This window comes from Hyla sarda, chromosome 11 (genome assembly GCF_029499605.1).
Source record: "Hyla sarda isolate aHylSar1 chromosome 11, aHylSar1.hap1, whole genome shotgun sequence".
Taxonomy (NCBI): domain Eukaryota; kingdom Metazoa; phylum Chordata; class Amphibia; order Anura; family Hylidae; genus Hyla; species Hyla sarda.
Genome location: NC_079199.1, coordinates 87,901,397 through 87,919,602, shown reverse-complemented (window position 1 = coordinate 87,919,602; position 18,206 = coordinate 87,901,397).

Below are 18,206 nucleotides of genomic sequence, written 5' to 3'. Positions count from 1 at the left end.
GAGTGTGTATGTGAACTCTGTATGTTACTTTGTGTGGAAATAATGGGTTCCTGAATGGTGGATTTGGGTGGTAAAGAGGGCTTGAGCCAATATTTGATATTTCCTGATTGGTAGTCTGCTCTGTCTCTAGATAGTTTATGTATTTTTTTAGAGATCACATCTCTCTCCCACTTGTGTACCTTATTGGAAAGAGTAGATAGCCAATTGTTATAATCAGGCATATGTCGAAAATCAGAGAGTGAGTTTAGACATATGTCTATTTTGTCTGAGATATCATTAACCAAAGTGTTACGTTTTTTGGAAAGTAGATCCAACAATGTATTGGAGCAAAGTTTGAGAGCTTTCTCCCAATCATTGTAGAAGTCATTATCATTAGTAAACGTAGCCAGAGGATGTAACCTTAAGCCTCTCGGGATGATGTCTTCCATCTTGTAAATGTCAATAAAGGCACCATCGAGTTGGTGCTGTGTTTCATCAAATAGCAATCTTTCCAATTCAAAGAAAAGTGACTTCATTTTATCAAAGTCTAAAGCCGTATTAATACCTTCCACAACAGGGATGTCATTGTCCCTATTGCAATCCAAAGGATCCGTTGTAACTAAAGTCTTGAATAGATGAGCTCTTTTATGTAGTCTTGAGGTCTTGAAATCCATAATGAGAGTTTCGTTTGGTGGTAGTGTGGATAGAGCCAAGTGGTATTACCGTCGCCGAGGTCTCAAATGGCACACCACTGCGGATGGCCAATGAGCTAGTGACCTGTAGAAAGAAAAGAGGGAGAGACCAGAGGGAGGCGCCTCGTGTGATACCGTATGGGAATGGAATATTACAGCAGTTTGTGGTCAAAATAAATGACCCCTAGGTAGTGGCTGCTCACCTGAGAGCAAGTCAGAACTTGCATATCAACCCACAGTGGGGTTACAAAAGTTCACAGAGTACTGGAACCGCTGCTAAGCCGGAGGTCACAGGGAAAGGAAGAAGACCAATCCTGATGGAGCTTGTGGTAGGGAAGTTGAGAAAAAAGACCTCTTGGAGGCGCTGCAGACTCCAATGGAATAAAACCGAAGCCAGAGATGTAGCAATGGTACAAAACACTGGGAGGTTTATTGCAATAGATAAAACAATAAAATGGATTACGCGTTTCGGGGGAGCCACCCCCTTCTTCAGATCAGAATACATGCAGTGAAATATGCAGAGTTTAAATATGTACAAAATGGGCGCCAACCACTTAAGTGGGAGGAGCCAAACATGTTTATGTCACATGATGCAAAAAACAGAATATAATAAATGAGTCTAAAAAAACATCCAGTATACATTTAACAATTGTATCAGACCATTGTGAATGTAAAATCACAAGAGCCATCTTATAAATATAGTAAGGAATGTAAAACAGGCATACAGAACATCGATCTCTGTTGGCAGTGTCCGGACCGTCAAAGGTAAACATCCGGCGCATGCTGGATGAGCTGATGCTAAAAACAGATGTAAACATCCGGACAGTGCCGCGGTCCGGATGCTGTCACAGACGCCAGCCCCTTACGCGCACCAGCATTGTTGATAAACAGATACTATGGTCACGGGCATCGGGCCGGACGTCATAGGACCAAAAAACAGCCAACGGATACAAGGGCCACAGATGCGTTACTAAGAGACGATCGTCACGTGACCGGAATGAACCAGTAGGTGTTCAGAGACAACGAAGTTGACCGCAATTGAGCTGTCAGAGGTAATTTGGAAGAAGGTAAGATAATGTGGTGAAACTAATGGAAATGCAAAGATGCATAAATATATAATGAACGGAAAAAGATACACTACTAGACATATATGCCATATAAATGGGAAAGTTGAAAAATTCAAAGTATGCGCAAATTTGGCATATAAACATACATGTGTGAATGAATGGATCATGTAGTGCTCGCACCGATTTTTCTGGTGTAGCGCCCTCATGGAATATTACACTGTGGTACTCATGGGGTTAGAATAAGCAAAAAAAACAAAAAAAAAGCCTAATTAAAAAGAGATATGTTAAACAAGGTAAGGGATTAAAGCCAAATAGAGACCAACAAATATCACTACGTATGGATGACATATATCCTGGCGTTCTAAAACTATAATAGAGAAATATATATAAAAATGTATAGATATATAATATCCCTTAGTGCGGATAATTATAAGCTAAAAAGACACAAAGTGATATGTAAAACAAATCATGTCCGATCTGGGATAAGAAGGTGTGTGAAAAAAATAATAATTATTTATAAGATATATTAAATATTTAAAATATTTTAAAAATAGTAATAATAATATTCTTAATTTAGCGTATTACAGATTACATTCTATCATTTCGTTCAGACCTCTGGGTGTTAGGGTGCCCAGGGTGTGAATCCAGAAATTTTCCCTCCTCCTTAGCGTATTGAATCTCTGGTTCACACTCTTTGTAATCTGTTCAATGGGGGTAGCCAAAATACAATTGAAATCCCCACTGTGTTTCTCAGTCAGATGTCGAGAAACACTGTGTAGGAGAAAACCATGAGCTGTATTACTCCGATGTTTATTGAGGCGTTCCCTAAAACATCTGATCGTCCTTCCCACGTATTGCAAGCCACAAGGGCACTGCAATACATATACAATGTATTGAGATCCACAGTTCAACAATGATTTTATGGGGAAAGTATCCCCTGTAGTAGTGGAGGTAAAGGTTTTGCATTTATGTGCAATATTGGAACAGCATTTACACCGTGCCAAACCGCAACGGTAGCTCCCTATAGTGTCAAGAAAGGTGGAGGAAAATGTAATCTGAGATTTCAGCTTACTGGGAGCTACCAGATTACGCAAGGTACGAGCTCTACGAAATGTGATGGGAGGTTTAGATGGAAGAAGGCTGTTGAGATGGGGGTCTGCAGTTAAGATGGACCAATGCTTGGTTAGAATCTTTCTGATGTCTTGGTGTTCTCTACTGTAAGTAGTTATGAAATTTGTAGAACGATTAGTGATGCTAGTAGATGCAACATCCGCCTTGGGAAGTAGACATTTGGCTTGATCGAGAGAGAGAGCTCTACTGAAAGAAGATTGTACAAGGGAGGTAGGATAGCCCTTCGCTTTGAACCTGGCTTTTAGGATATTACTCTGGGAAATAAAATCCTCCTCCCTTGTGCAATTCCTCCTTATTCTTTTAAATTGCCCAAAAGGTACATTAACCAGCCACTTTTTGAAATGGCTACTATCAAAATTGAGGTAACTATTACTGTCAACTGGCTTGAAGTATGTTTTTGTAAAAATTGACGTATCATCATGGGAAACCAAAACGTCTAAAAACTCAGCATGATTGGTGTAAACTGACTGTGTAAACCGTAGAGACCAATCATTGGTATTAAGATATGAAAGATACTCATCCAGTGCAGACCTATCGCCCTTCCAGATTATGAATATATCATCGATGTATCTCCGATAATATATACAGTTGATAAACAAAGGGTGTGTGTAAACAAAACGTTCCTCGAATAGCCCCACAAATAAATTTGCGAAGCTAGGGGCTACCTTTGACCCCATGGCAGTGCCTGTATGTTGCATGTACAGTTGGCCCAAAAATTCAAAATAATTGTGTGTTAAAATGAAATTGAGCCCTTGTAGAATAAAATCTACCTGGGCTGCGGGCATATTGGGGTCATTGGAGATGAAATGTGCAACGGCTTTGATACCTGCTTGATGTTCAATCACTGTGTATAAAGATGCAATATCCATTGTAACAAAAAGATAATCTGTAGACCATGGAACTTCCAAAATGGATTTGATGAACTCTGTGGTATCTTTAAGATGCGATTTGAGATTGGTGACATGGTTCTGTAGAAGTAGGTCAATATAATGAGCAAGGTTAGAGGACAGGGAATTGATTCCTGAAATTATGGGTCTGCCGGGGGGATTAGTGATGTTTTTGTGGATTTTAGGTAGATAGTAGAATAATGGCAGGGCAGGTTCTTCAATGAGTATGAAGTCCCTCTCAGACTTGGATAGAATGCCTTGGGAGACACCAGACTCAACCAATAGTAACAACTCCTTACAAAATTGCTTCGTAGGATTGTGTGAGATGGGACGATAGTACATGCTATCTGACAGGAGTCTGTGAGCCTCTGTGATATAGTCATCCCTATTGAGTATGACTATCCCTCCCCCCTTATCGGCAGGGCGGATAATGATAGATTTGTTATCAGAAAGCGATTTTATCGCTATACTTTCGACATGTGTAAGATTAGAAGAATATTTCTTTGTGGTGTCCTTGGTCAGTTTATCAAAGTCTGTTTGGACTAGGTTAGAGAAAGTGTCTATAAAGTGGCCTTTCGCATGAACGGGATAAAAAGAAGATTTAGGACGAAGCTCTGTATGTATAGGTGAAGGTGTCATGTCAGAGTCCTGACTGGCAGTGATAGTAGATGAAGAGCCATCATGCTCTTTAAGAGAGAAAAATCTCTTAATGGTGATTTTGCGTATGAAATTATTTAGATCCATGAACAGGTCAAAGTTGTTTGATTTCGAAGTGGGGCAAAAAGAGAGCCCTTTTTCAAGGACCCTTTGCTGTACCTCATCCAACACATATGTGGAGAGGTTAAATATTTTGACTAGGTTCATGTTTTTCTTAGTATGTGTTCTTTGAGTTTCTTTTCTCTCCCTGACTGCACGTCCTCCTCTGCATCCCCTCTTTCTCGGTTTTTCCTTTTTGTACCCAAAGGGAGTGCAATGTGGACGTGCTCCAGGGGGGGGAAATCCACCGGGTTCACCACCAGTGGTGGGGTCTTGATGAGAGATGGTAGACCTAAAAAAACCGTGGTGTTGTTACTGGGAGAACCATCTGATGATACTGAGTTATGTGTGGTATTGTAAACCGGACTGTGAGTAGTACCAGTGGGAGTAAAAAATAGCTGTGTGGAGGCTCGTCTAGAAGTGGTATCTAAGTGAGCGTTGATGCTGAGGGAATCATCTAAAGTGGTATCAGAATCATTACAGTATCTGCCCGAAGGCAGGTTGGATTGTGAGTTATTAATGTGACCCATAAGATCCAGTAGATCTTGTGTGGCAATATCTTGAGAAAAGGATGATGAGACGGAATTGGGATTGGTAGAGTGAGAGATGGATTTGATGTTAGGAGCTAGACCAGAAGCGTGTTGGTGGGGTGAGGATACCCCAGAAGAGGGGACGTCTATGGAATGTATTAGACCAGAGTGTGTATGAGTGACGGATGTAAGATGTACTAAACCAGAAGATGTGGAGGGACCAGGAGGTGGAGAACAAGATGAGTGTGTTGACAATGTACCAGTTGAGGGTAATGCGCCATTGTTCGATAAGGTGGGAGACCGAGTGGGTGGTAATATATTGGACGGTCGAGCAGCATTAGATAAAGACACAGATGGTAAATGCGTACCTGATAGGGTAGAGGTAGATAGGTTAGCTGTCGTGATAGTGCAAAGTGGTTGCATTCTAACAGTAGGTGTATTGTCCGTAGGGAGGACAGAAGACTGTCGTGTTTTATTGTGTGATTTGGAGGCAATAAAAGTCCTGGGTGGTTGGTAGTGTGTATTACCATTGGGATTATTGTTCACAATATTGGAGTCTTTATAGGAGGTACGTTTCTGTGAGACACGTCTCTGGAGTGGAGCCCTCTTCTGGTGTCTGGCCGAGTGTGTATGTGAACTCTGTATGTTACTTTGTGTGGAAATAATGGGTTCCTGAATGGTGGATTTGGGTGGTAAAGAGGGCTTGAGCCAATATTTGATATTTCCTGATTGGTAGTCTGCTCTGTCTCTAGATAGTTTATGTATTTTTTTAGAGATCACATCTCTCTCCCACTTGTGTACCTTATTGGAAAGAGTAGATAGCCAATTGTTATAATCAGGCATATGTCGAAAATCAGAGAGTGAGTTTAGACATATGTCTATTTTGTCTGAGATATCATTAACCAAAGTGTTACGTTTTTTGGAAAGTAGATCCAACAATGTATTGGAGCAAAGTTTGAGAGCTTTCTCCCAATCATTGTAGAAGTCATTATCATTAGTAAACGTAGCCAGAGGATGTAACCTTAAGCCTCTCGGGATGATGTCTTCCATCTTGTAAATGTCAATAAAGGCACCATCGAGTTGGTGCTGTGTTTCATCAAATAGCAATCTTTCCAATTCAAAGAAAAGTGACTTCATTTTATCAAAGTCTAAAGCCGTATTAATACCTTCCACAACAGGGATGTCATTGTCCCTATTGCAATCCAAAGGATCCGTTGTAACTAAAGTCTTGAATAGATGAGCTCTTTTATGTAGTCTTGAGGTCTTGAAATCCATAATGAGAGTTTCGTTTGGTGGTAGTGTGGATAGAGCCAAGTGGTATTACCGTCGCCGAGGTCTCAAATGGCACACCACTGCGGATGGCCAATGAGCTAGTGACCTGTAGAAAGAAAAGAGGGAGAGACCAGAGGGAGGCGCCTCGTGTGATACCGTATGGGAATGGAATATTACAGCAGTTTGTGGTCAAAATAAATGACCCCTAGGTAGTGGCTGCTCACCTGAGAGCAAGTCAGAACTTGCATATCAACCCACAGTGGGGTTACAAAAGTTCACAGAGTACTGGAACCGCTGCTAAGCCGGAGGTCACAGGGAAAGGAAGAAGACCAATCCTGATGGAGCTTGTGGTAGGGAAGTTGAGAAAAAAGACCTCTTGGAGGCGCTGCAGACTCCAATGGAATAAAACCGAAGCCAGAGATGTAGCAATGGTACAAAACACTGGGAGGTTTATTGCAATAGATAAAACAATAAAATGGATTACGCGTTTCGGGGGAGCCACCCCCTTCTTCAGATCAGAATACATGCAGTGAAATATGCAGAGTTTAAATATGTACAAAATGGGCGCCAACCACTTAAGTGGGAGGAGCCAAACATGTTTATGTCACATGATGCAAAAAACAGAATATAATAAATGAGTCTAAAAAAACATCCAGTATACATTTAACAATTGTATCAGACCATTGTGAATGTAAAATCACAAGAGCCATCTTATAAATATAGTAAGGAATGTAAAACAGGCATACAGAACATCGATCTCTGTTGGCAGTGTCCGGACCGTCAAAGGTAAACATCCGGCGCATGCTGGATGAGCTGATGCTAAAAACAGATGTAAACATCCGGACAGTGCCGCGGTCCGGATGCTGTCACAGACGCCAGCCCCTTACGCGCACCAGCATTGTTGATAAACAGATACTATGGTCACGGGCATCGGGCCGGACGTCATAGGACCAAAAAACAGCCAACGGATACAAGGGCCACAGATGCGTTACTAAGAGACGATCGTCACGTGACCGGAATGAACCAGTAGGTGTTCAGAGACAACGAAGTTGACCGCAATTGAGCTGTCAGAGGTAATTTGGAAGAAGGTAAGATAATGTGGTGAAACTAATGGAAATGCAAAGATGCATAAATATATAATGAACGGAAAAAGATACACTACTAGACATATATGCCATATAAATGGGAAAGTTGAAAAATTCAAAGTATGCGCAAATTTGGCATATAAACATACATGTGTGAATGAATGGATCATGTAGTGCTCGCACCGATTTTTCTGGTGTAGCGCCCTCATGGAATATTACACTGTGGTACTCATGGGGTTAGAATAAGCAAAAAAAACAAAAAAAAAGCCTAATTAAAAAGAGATATGTTAAACAAGGTAAGGGATTAAAGCCAAATAGAGACCAACAAATATCACTACGTATGGATGACATATATCCTGGCGTTCTAAAACTATAATAGAGAAATATATATAAAAATGTATAGATATATAATATCCCTTAGTGCGGATAATTATAAGCTAAAAAGACACAAAGTGATATGTAAAACAAATCATGTCCGATCTGGGATAAGAAGGTGTGTGAAAAAAATAATAATTATTTATAAGATATATTAAATATTTAAAATATTTTAAAAATAGTAATAATAATATTCTTAATTTAGCGTATTACAGATTACATTCTATCATTTCGTTCAGACCTCTGGGTGTTAGGGTGCCCAGGGTGTGAATCCAGAAATTTTCCCTCCTCCTTAGCGTATTGAATCTCTGGTTCACACTCTTTGTAATCTGTTCAATGGGGGTAGCCAAAATACAATTGAAATCCCCACTGTGTTTCTCAGTCAGATGTCGAGAAACACTGTGTAGGAGAAAACCATGAGCTGTATTACTCCGATGTTTATTGAGGCGTTCCCTAAAACATCTGATCGTCCTTCCCACGTATTGCAAGCCACAAGGGCACTGCAATACATATACAATGTATTGAGATCCACAGTTCAACAATGATTTTATGGGGAAAGTATCCCCTGTAGTAGTGGAGGTAAAGGTTTTGCATTTATGTGCAATATTGGAACAGCATTTACACCGTGCCAAACCGCAACGGTAGCTCCCTATAGTGTCAAGAAAGGTGGAGGAAAATGTAATCTGAGATTTCAGCTTACTGGGAGCTACCAGATTACGCAAGGTACGAGCTCTACGAAATGTGATGGGAGGTTTAGATGGAAGAAGGCTGTTGAGATGGGGGTCTGCAGTTAAGATGGACCAATGCTTGGTTAGAATCTTTCTGATGTCTTGGTGTTCTCTACTGTAAGTAGTTATGAAATTTGTAGAACGATTAGTGATGCTAGTAGATGCAACATCCGCCTTGGGAAGTAGACATTTGGCTTGATCGAGAGAGAGAGCTCTACTGAAAGAAGATTGTACAAGGGAGGTAGGATAGCCCTTCGCTTTGAACCTGGCTTTTAGGATATTACTCTGGGAAATAAAATCCTCCTCCCTTGTGCAATTCCTCCTTATTCTTTTAAATTGCCCAAAAGGTACATTAACCAGCCACTTTTTGAAATGGCTACTATCAAAATTGAGGTAACTATTACTGTCAACTGGCTTGAAGTATGTTTTTGTAAAAATTGACGTATCATCATGGGAAACCAAAACGTCTAAAAACTCAGCATGATTGGTGTAAACTGACTGTGTAAACCGTAGAGACCAATCATTGGTATTAAGATATGAAAGATACTCATCCAGTGCAGACCTATCGCCCTTCCAGATTATGAATATATCATCGATGTATCTCCGATAATATATACAGTTGATAAACAAAGGGTGTGTGTAAACAAAACGTTCCTCGAATAGCCCCACAAATAAATTTGCGAAGCTAGGGGCTACCTTTGACCCCATGGCAGTGCCTGTATGTTGCATGTACAGTTGGCCCAAAAATTCAAAATAATTGTGTGTTAAAATGAAATTGAGCCCTTGTAGAATAAAATCTACCTGGGCTGCGGGCATATTGGGGTCATTGGAGATGAAATGTGCAACGGCTTTGATACCTGCTTGATGTTCAATCACTGTGTATAAAGATGCAATATCCATTGTAACAAAAAGATAATCTGTAGACCATGGAACTTCCAAAATGGATTTGATGAACTCTGTGGTATCTTTAAGATGCGATTTGAGATTGGTGACATGGTTCTGTAGAAGTAGGTCAATATAATGAGCAAGGTTAGAGGACAGGGAATTGATTCCTGAAATTATGGGTCTGCCGGGGGGATTAGTGATGTTTTTGTGGATTTTAGGTAGATAGTAGAATAATGGCAGGGCAGGTTCTTCAATGAGTATGAAGTCCCTCTCAGACTTGGATAGAATGCCTTGGGAGACACCAGACTCAACCAATAGTAACAACTCCTTACAAAATTGCTTCGTAGGATTGTGTGAGATGGGACGATAGTACATGCTATCTGACAGGAGTCTGTGAGCCTCTGTGATATAGTCATCCCTATTGAGTATGACTATCCCTCCCCCCTTATCGGCAGGGCGGATAATGATAGATTTGTTATCAGAAAGCGATTTTATCGCTATACTTTCGACATGTGTAAGATTAGAAGAATATTTCTTTGTGGTGTCCTTGGTCAGTTTATCAAAGTCTGTTTGGACTAGGTTAGAGAAAGTGTCTATAAAGTGGCCTTTCGCATGAACGGGATAAAAAGAAGATTTAGGACGAAGCTCTGTATGTATAGGTGAAGGTGTCATGTCAGAGTCCTGACTGGCAGTGATAGTAGATGAAGAGCCATCATGCTCTTTAAGAGAGAAAAATCTCTTAATGGTGATTTTGCGTATGAAATTATTTAGATCCATGAACAGGTCAAAGTTGTTTGATTTCGAAGTGGGGCAAAAAGAGAGCCCTTTTTCAAGGACCCTTTGCTGTACCTCATCCAACACATATGTGGAGAGGTTAAATATTTTGACTAGGTTCATGTTTTTCTTAGTATGTGTTCTTTGAGTTTCTTTTCTCTCCCTGACTGCACGTCCTCCTCTGCATCCCCTCTTTCTCGGTTTTTCCTTTTTGTACCCAAAGGGAGTGCAATGTGGACGTGCTCCAGGGGGGGGAAATCCACCGGGTTCACCACCAGTGGTGGGGTCTTGATGAGAGATGGTAGACCTAAAAAAACCGTGGTGTTGTTACTGGGAGAACCATCTGATGATACTGAGTTATGTGTGGTATTGTAAACCGGACTGTGAGTAGTACCAGTGGGAGTAAAAAATAGCTGTGTGGAGGCTCGTCTAGAAGTGGTATCTAAGTGAGCGTTGATGCTGAGGGAATCATCTAAAGTGGTATCAGAATCATTACAGTATCTGCCCGAAGGCAGGTTGGATTGTGAGTTATTAATGTGACCCATAAGATCCAGTAGATCTTGTGTGGCAATATCTTGAGAAAAGGATGATGAGACGGAATTGGGATTGGTAGAGTGAGAGATGGATTTGATGTTAGGAGCTAGACCAGAAGCGTGTTGGTGGGGTGAGGATACCCCAGAAGAGGGGACGTCTATGGAATGTATTAGACCAGAGTGTGTATGAGTGACGGATGTAAGATGTACTAAACCAGAAGATGTGGAGGGACCAGGAGGTGGAGAACAAGATGAGTGTGTTGACAATGTACCAGTTGAGGGTAATGCGCCATTGTTCGATAAGGTGGGAGACCGAGTGGGTGGTAATATATTGGACGGTCGAGCAGCATTAGATAAAGACACAGATGGTAAATGCGTACCTGATAGGGTAGAGGTAGATAGGTTAGCTGTCGTGATAGTGCAAAGTGGTTGCATTCTAACAGTAGGTGTATTGTCCGTAGGGAGGACAGAAGACTGTCGTGTTTTATTGTGTGATTTGGAGGCAATAAAAGTCCTGGGTGGTTGGTAGTGTGTATTACCATTGGGATTATTGTTCACAATATTGGAGTCTTTATAGGAGGTACGTTTCTGTGAGACACGTCTCTGGAGTGGAGCCCTCTTCTGGTGTCTGGCCGAGTGTGTATGTGAACTCTGTATGTTACTTTGTGTGGAAATAATGGGTTCCTGAATGGTGGATTTGGGTGATTTTACATTCACAATGGTCTGATACAATTGTTAAATGTATACTGGATGTTTTTTTAGACTCATTTATTATATTCTGTTTTTTGCATCATGTGACATAAACATGTTTGGCTCCTCCCACTTAAGTGGTTGGCGCCCATTTTGTACATATTTAAACTCTGCATATTTCACTGCATGTATTCTGATCTGAAGAAGGGGGTGGCTCCCCCGAAACGCGTAATCCATTTTATTGTTTTATCTATTGCAATAAACCTCCCAGTGTTTTGTACCATTGCTACATCTCTGGCTTCGGTTTTATTCCATTGGAGTCTGCAGCGCCTCCAAGAGGTCTTTTTTCTCAACTTCCCTACCAATAGGTGGTTGTGTCTGACACACAACCCCACAAGGTGAGCACTTTTGCTGTTATTCTATTAGCATCAACTGCTCCCACCACGAGATACTGTCCAATGAGAAGCTCTGCTGTCTTTTTCAGATTTATCTGCCCATCCTTACAGCCAATGAGATTTTCGTAAGATAAGATTGTGCGCACCTTCGGGTGTTGTACTATGAGCACAATGCCATGTAGCGCCTGTAAGCCAAGCTGTAGCTAGAATTCTGGGAGTGCTGCCAGCACCAACCCATCCTGGAAGGCTACTGGATGGTCTAATATAAGCAGAATGCATTGGCCGTAACAGTGGTAGGAAAACAGGTACAGTTAGGCGCTCTCCTCGGGATAGCTGGTCATCCACTCGGTGAAATGGAACGGACCCGCCAGCGGGTCCGTTCCATTTCACCGAGTGGATGTCCAGCTATCCCAAGGAGTGCGCCTGACTGCACCTGTTTTCCTACCGTTGTTACGGCCACTGCATTCCTCTACATGGTAGTATATTACACCAGGCGTAGGTGCAGTTTCATGTTAGCACCTTGGTAATGGAAAGTAGGTCTTGTTGTTTCTGCACTTTTGCTGTTATTCTATTAGCATCAACTGCTCCCACCACGAGATACTGTCCAATGAGAATCTCTGCTGTCTTTTTCAGATTTATCTACCCATCCTTACAGCCAATGAGATTTTTGTAAGATAAGATTGTGCTCACCTTCGGGTGTTGTACTATGAGCACAATGCCATGTAGCACCTGTAAGCCAAACTGTAGCTAGAATTCTGGGAGTGCTGCCAGCACCAACCCATCCTGGAAGGCTACTGGATGGTCTAATATAAGCAGAATGCAGTGGCCGTAACAATGGTAGGAAAACAGGTGCAGTTAGGCGCTCTCCTCGGGATAGCTGGTCATCCACTCGGTGAAATGGAACGGACCCGCCAGCGGGTCCGTTCCATTTCGCCGAGTGGAGGACCAGCTATCCCAAGGAGTGCGCCTGACTGCACCTGTTTTGCTACCGTTGTTACGGCCACTGCATTCTACTACATGGTAGTATATTACACCAGGCGTAGGTGGAGTTTCATGTTAGCACCTTGGTAATGGAAAGTAGGTCTTGTTGTTTCTGCCTCCATATACTGTGCAGTAAATCCTCACGCCTACAATAATGCAGTCATCACTACTTGTAAATGGTAATTATATATGGCATCTCATATTATCCCCAAATTAGCATACCATCCACACTGCCGGGACTTTTCTATTCTAGTAAAATCACTTACGACATCAGGGTTTGTCCTACTTTCATTGTGTGGTAAACACCATGGCTGATGAGATAAACGAATTCTACGAAATAGCTGGCACATATTCTAGAAAATGATCAGCTAGATTCATTTTCCCTTTCCTTCCATATCACAAGATCTCTGTGGAAAATGTTAAGAAACTAGATGTTAGGCAACTCATGTTCCCAAAATGGCAATTCATAGAATATTAAGGAGGAGTCTACTGGTCGATTAAGGGACGTCTCAAAAGTTTTTTTTAATAGCATTAAAAAACTATAGAGAAAAATGTAAATTATGTAAAAAACAGATAAAAGCCTCAAAAATAGAGACAGAAAGACTCATTGCCAAAGAGAGTAAAACTAACCCCAAAATGTTCTTTAACTGTATAAATAGCAAAAAGGTCAAAAGTGAAAGTGTTGGCCCTTTAAAAAATAATGGGGATCAGGAAAAAGCAAATGTGTTAAACCAATTCTTCTCCACTGTATTCACTGAGGAAAATGAAATGCCAGGTGAAATACAGTGTGATAAGGTAAACTCCCCAGTACAGGTCATCTGTCTAACCCAGGAAGAAGTACAGTGCCGCCTACAAAAAATCTAAATAGACAAATCACCAGGTCCAGATGGCATTCACCACCGTGTTCTAAAGGAATTAAGTAATGTGATAGACAGACCCATATTTTTAATATTCAAGGACTCTATAGTGACCAGGACTGTTCCCCAGGACTGGCGCAAAGCAAATGTGGTGCCAATATTTAAAAAGAGGACAAAAGTTGACCCCAGGAATTATAGGCCTGTTAGTTTAACCTCCGTTGTATGTAAATTGTTTGAGGGTTTTCTAAGGGATGCTATTTTGGAATACCTTGATAAAAATAAATGTATGACTCCATATCAGCATGGATTTATGAGGGATCGGTCCTGTCAAACTAACCTGATCAGCTTTTATGAGGAGGTGAGCTCCAGACTGGATCAGGGGCAATCGCTGAATGTTGTATATCTGAATTTTTCCAAAGCATTTGATACGGTTCCACATAAAAGATTGGAGCATAAAATCAGAAGGATTGGGCTGAGGGAGAATGTGTGCAAGTGGGTAAGTAACTGGCTCAGTGATAGGAAACAGAGGGTGGTTATTAATGGTACTTATTCTGATTGGATGACTGTTACTAGTGGTGTACCACAGGGGTCAGTCTTGGGTCCTGTTCTATTTAATATATTAATTAATGACCTTGTAGAGGGGCTGTATAGTAAAGTAGCAATCTTTGCAGATGATACTAAACTCTGTAAAGCGGTAAACACTATAGAGGACAGTGCACTGTTACAAATGAATCTGGATAGGTTGGAGGTTTGGCCCGGGAAGTGGCAGATGAGGTTCATCACTGATAAATGTAAGGTAATGCACATGGGGAGGAAAAATCCGTGCTGGGATTATGTATTAAATGGGAGCACACTTTGGATGACTGACGTGGAAAAGGACTTGGGAGTCTTAGTTAATAGTAAATTTAGCTGTAGTGACCAGTGTCAGGCAGCTGCTGCCAAGGCAAATAAAATCATGGGGTGCATCAATAGGGGCATAGATGCCTATGACAAGGAAATAATTCTACCACTGTACAAATCAATAGTCAGACCACACATAGAATACTGTGTACAGTACTGGGCATCAGTGAACAAGAAAGATATAGTGGAGCTGGGGAGGGTTCAAAGACGGGCAACCAGGGTAATACTGGGAATGGGAGGACTACAGTACCCAGAAAGATTATCAGAATTAGGATTATTTAGTTTAGAAAAAAGAAGGCTTAGGGGAGACCTAATAACTATGTATAAATATATCAGGGGACAGTACAGAGATCTCTTCCATGATCTATTTATACCCAGGACTGTATCTATAACAAGGGGGCATCCTCTACATCTTGAGGAAAGAAGGTTTCTACACCAGCACAGATGGGGGTTCTTTACTGTAAGAGCAGTGAGACTGTGGAATTCTCTGCCTGAGGAGGTGGTCATGGGGAACTCTGTAAAAGAGTTCAAAAGGGGTCTGGATGCATTTTTGGAGAATAATAACATCGCTGGTTATGGATTCTAGATTTATAGGGACAGAACCTTGATCCAGGGTTTTATTCTGATGCCATATTTGGAGTCGGGAAGGAATTTTTACATCTAGTATGAGGGGTTTTTTTTGCCTTCCTCTGGAACAACTCAGTAGGGGCTCATTAGGGATATAGGTTGAACTTGATGGACTCTGGTCTTTTTTCAACCTTATGAACTATGTATGTGTTTTATCCACAATTCCCCTTCACCCAATACTTGACTTTAGTACACCGACAGCAGATATCTGCACTTCCCCCTTATCTTGCTTTTTTTGGTCATATGTTGTATGTTCTTTTGTACTTCTTATGCTTCCAGCTGCCAGAGTAAGTGGCACCCAAAACAAGTGGGTATAGCATGGAGCAGAGAGCCCTTCCTGCTGCCAGCTAGGAGTGTATTCCTACATGTGGCTACAATGCATTTATAAAGTCTCCAGACCCTTTCCTTTTTTTTAACATGTTGTTATATTGTGGTTTTGTGCTAATATAGATAATAAAAAAAAAAGTTCCCCACTGTCATTCTGCACTTAATACCCCAAAATGACAAAGTGAAACAGAATGTTAGGAATATTTGCTAATTTATTGAAAAGGAAAACTAAAATATTGAATTGACATATTGAGTATTAGGGGTATTCAGACCCTTTGCTCAGTACTTAATTTGCTACCTTTGCCAGCAAATACAGCCTTCAGTCCTCTTGGGTATGATGCCACAAGGTTTGCTTCCATCCCAATGGCATTGGGTGGGTATGACTCCACAACATTTGAAGGAAGAGGTATGGTGGTACATCTGACTCTGCCTGTCTCCAATGTCACTCTGATTCTGCTATGAGAGACATGCTACTTGCCCTTCATTAAAGGAGTACTAGACACTATATGGTCTCATCTCTGGAGGAAAACAAAATCTTTGAAGGCGACATACTTTGTGTCCAGTAGACACATCTTGTATCCAGAGATGTACATCACCTAAAACACCCTACTTTTCCAAATGTATTTCCCTGGAATTTTAGGACCAAATCTCGAGGGGATATAATAGCAATTAGAGACACTGTAGCATTTTCCCTAACTCAAGTATTCTCGGACCCATCTGGTAGATCCATTTTTTCTTTTTTGTACTCTCAATAATGCACCTCTTACTATGGTATGGAGTAATGAGGAAGGTGTGCGAAATCAGGCAGGGACAGCTTGTGGTTTGCAAGGACTTCACTTTAGTTATGGCATCCTCTGTTGATATATCTACGTATGCACAATTATCTACAGCCTCAGCCTCATGGCATAAAGAACAATATGATAAATGGAGAATCCACCACCCATCAGATCGGGACTTCTCATTCCATTCCATAATTTGTATTTCAGATTGGACAAGTTTTTAATTGATAGATCTCAACTATAGAAATGATTAAATGGTCAGACTACACAACCGTAATGCTGTCGTTGTTTTCTCAACATGACCAACCTCTAGCTTTTATGTGGCATAGTAGTCCATTTTTTAAGTCCACTTCTGAATTAAAAACAGCCTTAGTACATAATTTGATGGAATTCTTTTACTCTAACTCATCGACATCCACTGATCTGACTACAGTCTGGAACACTCATAAGTCTTGTTTTCATTTTTTTTTTTTATTAAATATGGCGCACTAAAAATGGACATCCCAACAGGTCTCTTACCTTCTAGGTAAGATGCATCAACTGGAAGCCCTTAAAGGGGTAGTCCAGTGGTGAAAAACTTATCCCCTATCCTAAGGATAGGGGATAAGTTTGAGATCGCGGGGGGTCCGACCGCTGGGGCCCCCTGCGATCTCTCTGTACGGGGGCCAGGCTCTCCGGCCAGATAGCGGGTGTCGACCCCCGCACGAAGCGGCGGCCAACATGCCCCCTCAATACATCTCTATGGCAGAGCCGGAGATTGCCGAAGGCAGCGCCTTGTTCACCACTGGGTCACCACTGGACTACTCCTTTAATAAGGTTTATCCACTACTCACACTAGTAAAAAAAAAAGTAAAGCTGTTGTGACAGACACTGAGAGGGTGTCTCTTAAACAAATATATATAAAAAAAAAAAAAGGCATTCTGTAAAACCAAGATGCTCTATTGTGGTGTCCCGGTACCGTATTGCATACCGTACCTATTGTAGAGGTCCCCAAAGTCAGAGTAACTACGTTCAGGTAGGGTTCCTCAGGTGGGACAGCCCCTAGTCGCCTCTCTTTAAGTCTTACTTTAATGTTAATATATGTCTATATTTAATAATTATATCTATATTTCATAGGAATGTATAGTAATGTATAGTACTTACCTTGTACAGCGTCGCAGGACCTTCGGTCATGTGACCATGCTAGTAACCTCTATGATATGTTGCAGGACCTTAGGATGTCCTTGGGTCACGTGTTACCCACAAATCTCTGTAATGGTGATTGACATCAGTTTGGACCAATTAGCGTTAGTCCAGCCCCTGCCTATATAAGGGAGCTGCGTCCAATTATCGCTCTCTTGGGTTGCTGCTCTCGTGGATGCCGGACTAACAGGACGGTGCTACGCAACTTTCAAACACACGCTAGGCCTCAAAACCTACGGCCTCAGCAGAACCAAAATCGTGAGTTCAAATCGAAATTCCTGCTAATGCTAGCGTGACTACTGGACCGCAACTTATTCCCCTAAATCCAGTGGAACAGCGCAATAGACTAAAAGACTCTGAATGCTAAATTCCCAACCATTGTCAATCCCCAAAGGAAAGCTGTTGTTATGCTAAGAAACTGTTATGTTAATGAAGTGTACAGAAAATCTTCAGTAAAAGTTAACACTGTTTACAGAAGCTTTCCGGTTGTGGACAATCTATCATTTTCTACCTCAAACCCATTATCATCTACCTCCCTATCGTTCCTGGGAAGGGTGGCGGTAGGAAAAGCTTTATTGAGGAGCCCACACCCTGGCGTCACGAATAGCAAGGGTTAACAAGCACCCTTTGATTACCGCACAGCTACACTCCCCATACCCTACACCCACGAGGCTATCACACTATTATTCACAAAAGGACAGAGTAGGCAAGCTGATGGTTTCCCATCTTGAAGTCCAACACTTTAAATCTAATCTAAAGAATAACACCAAATTA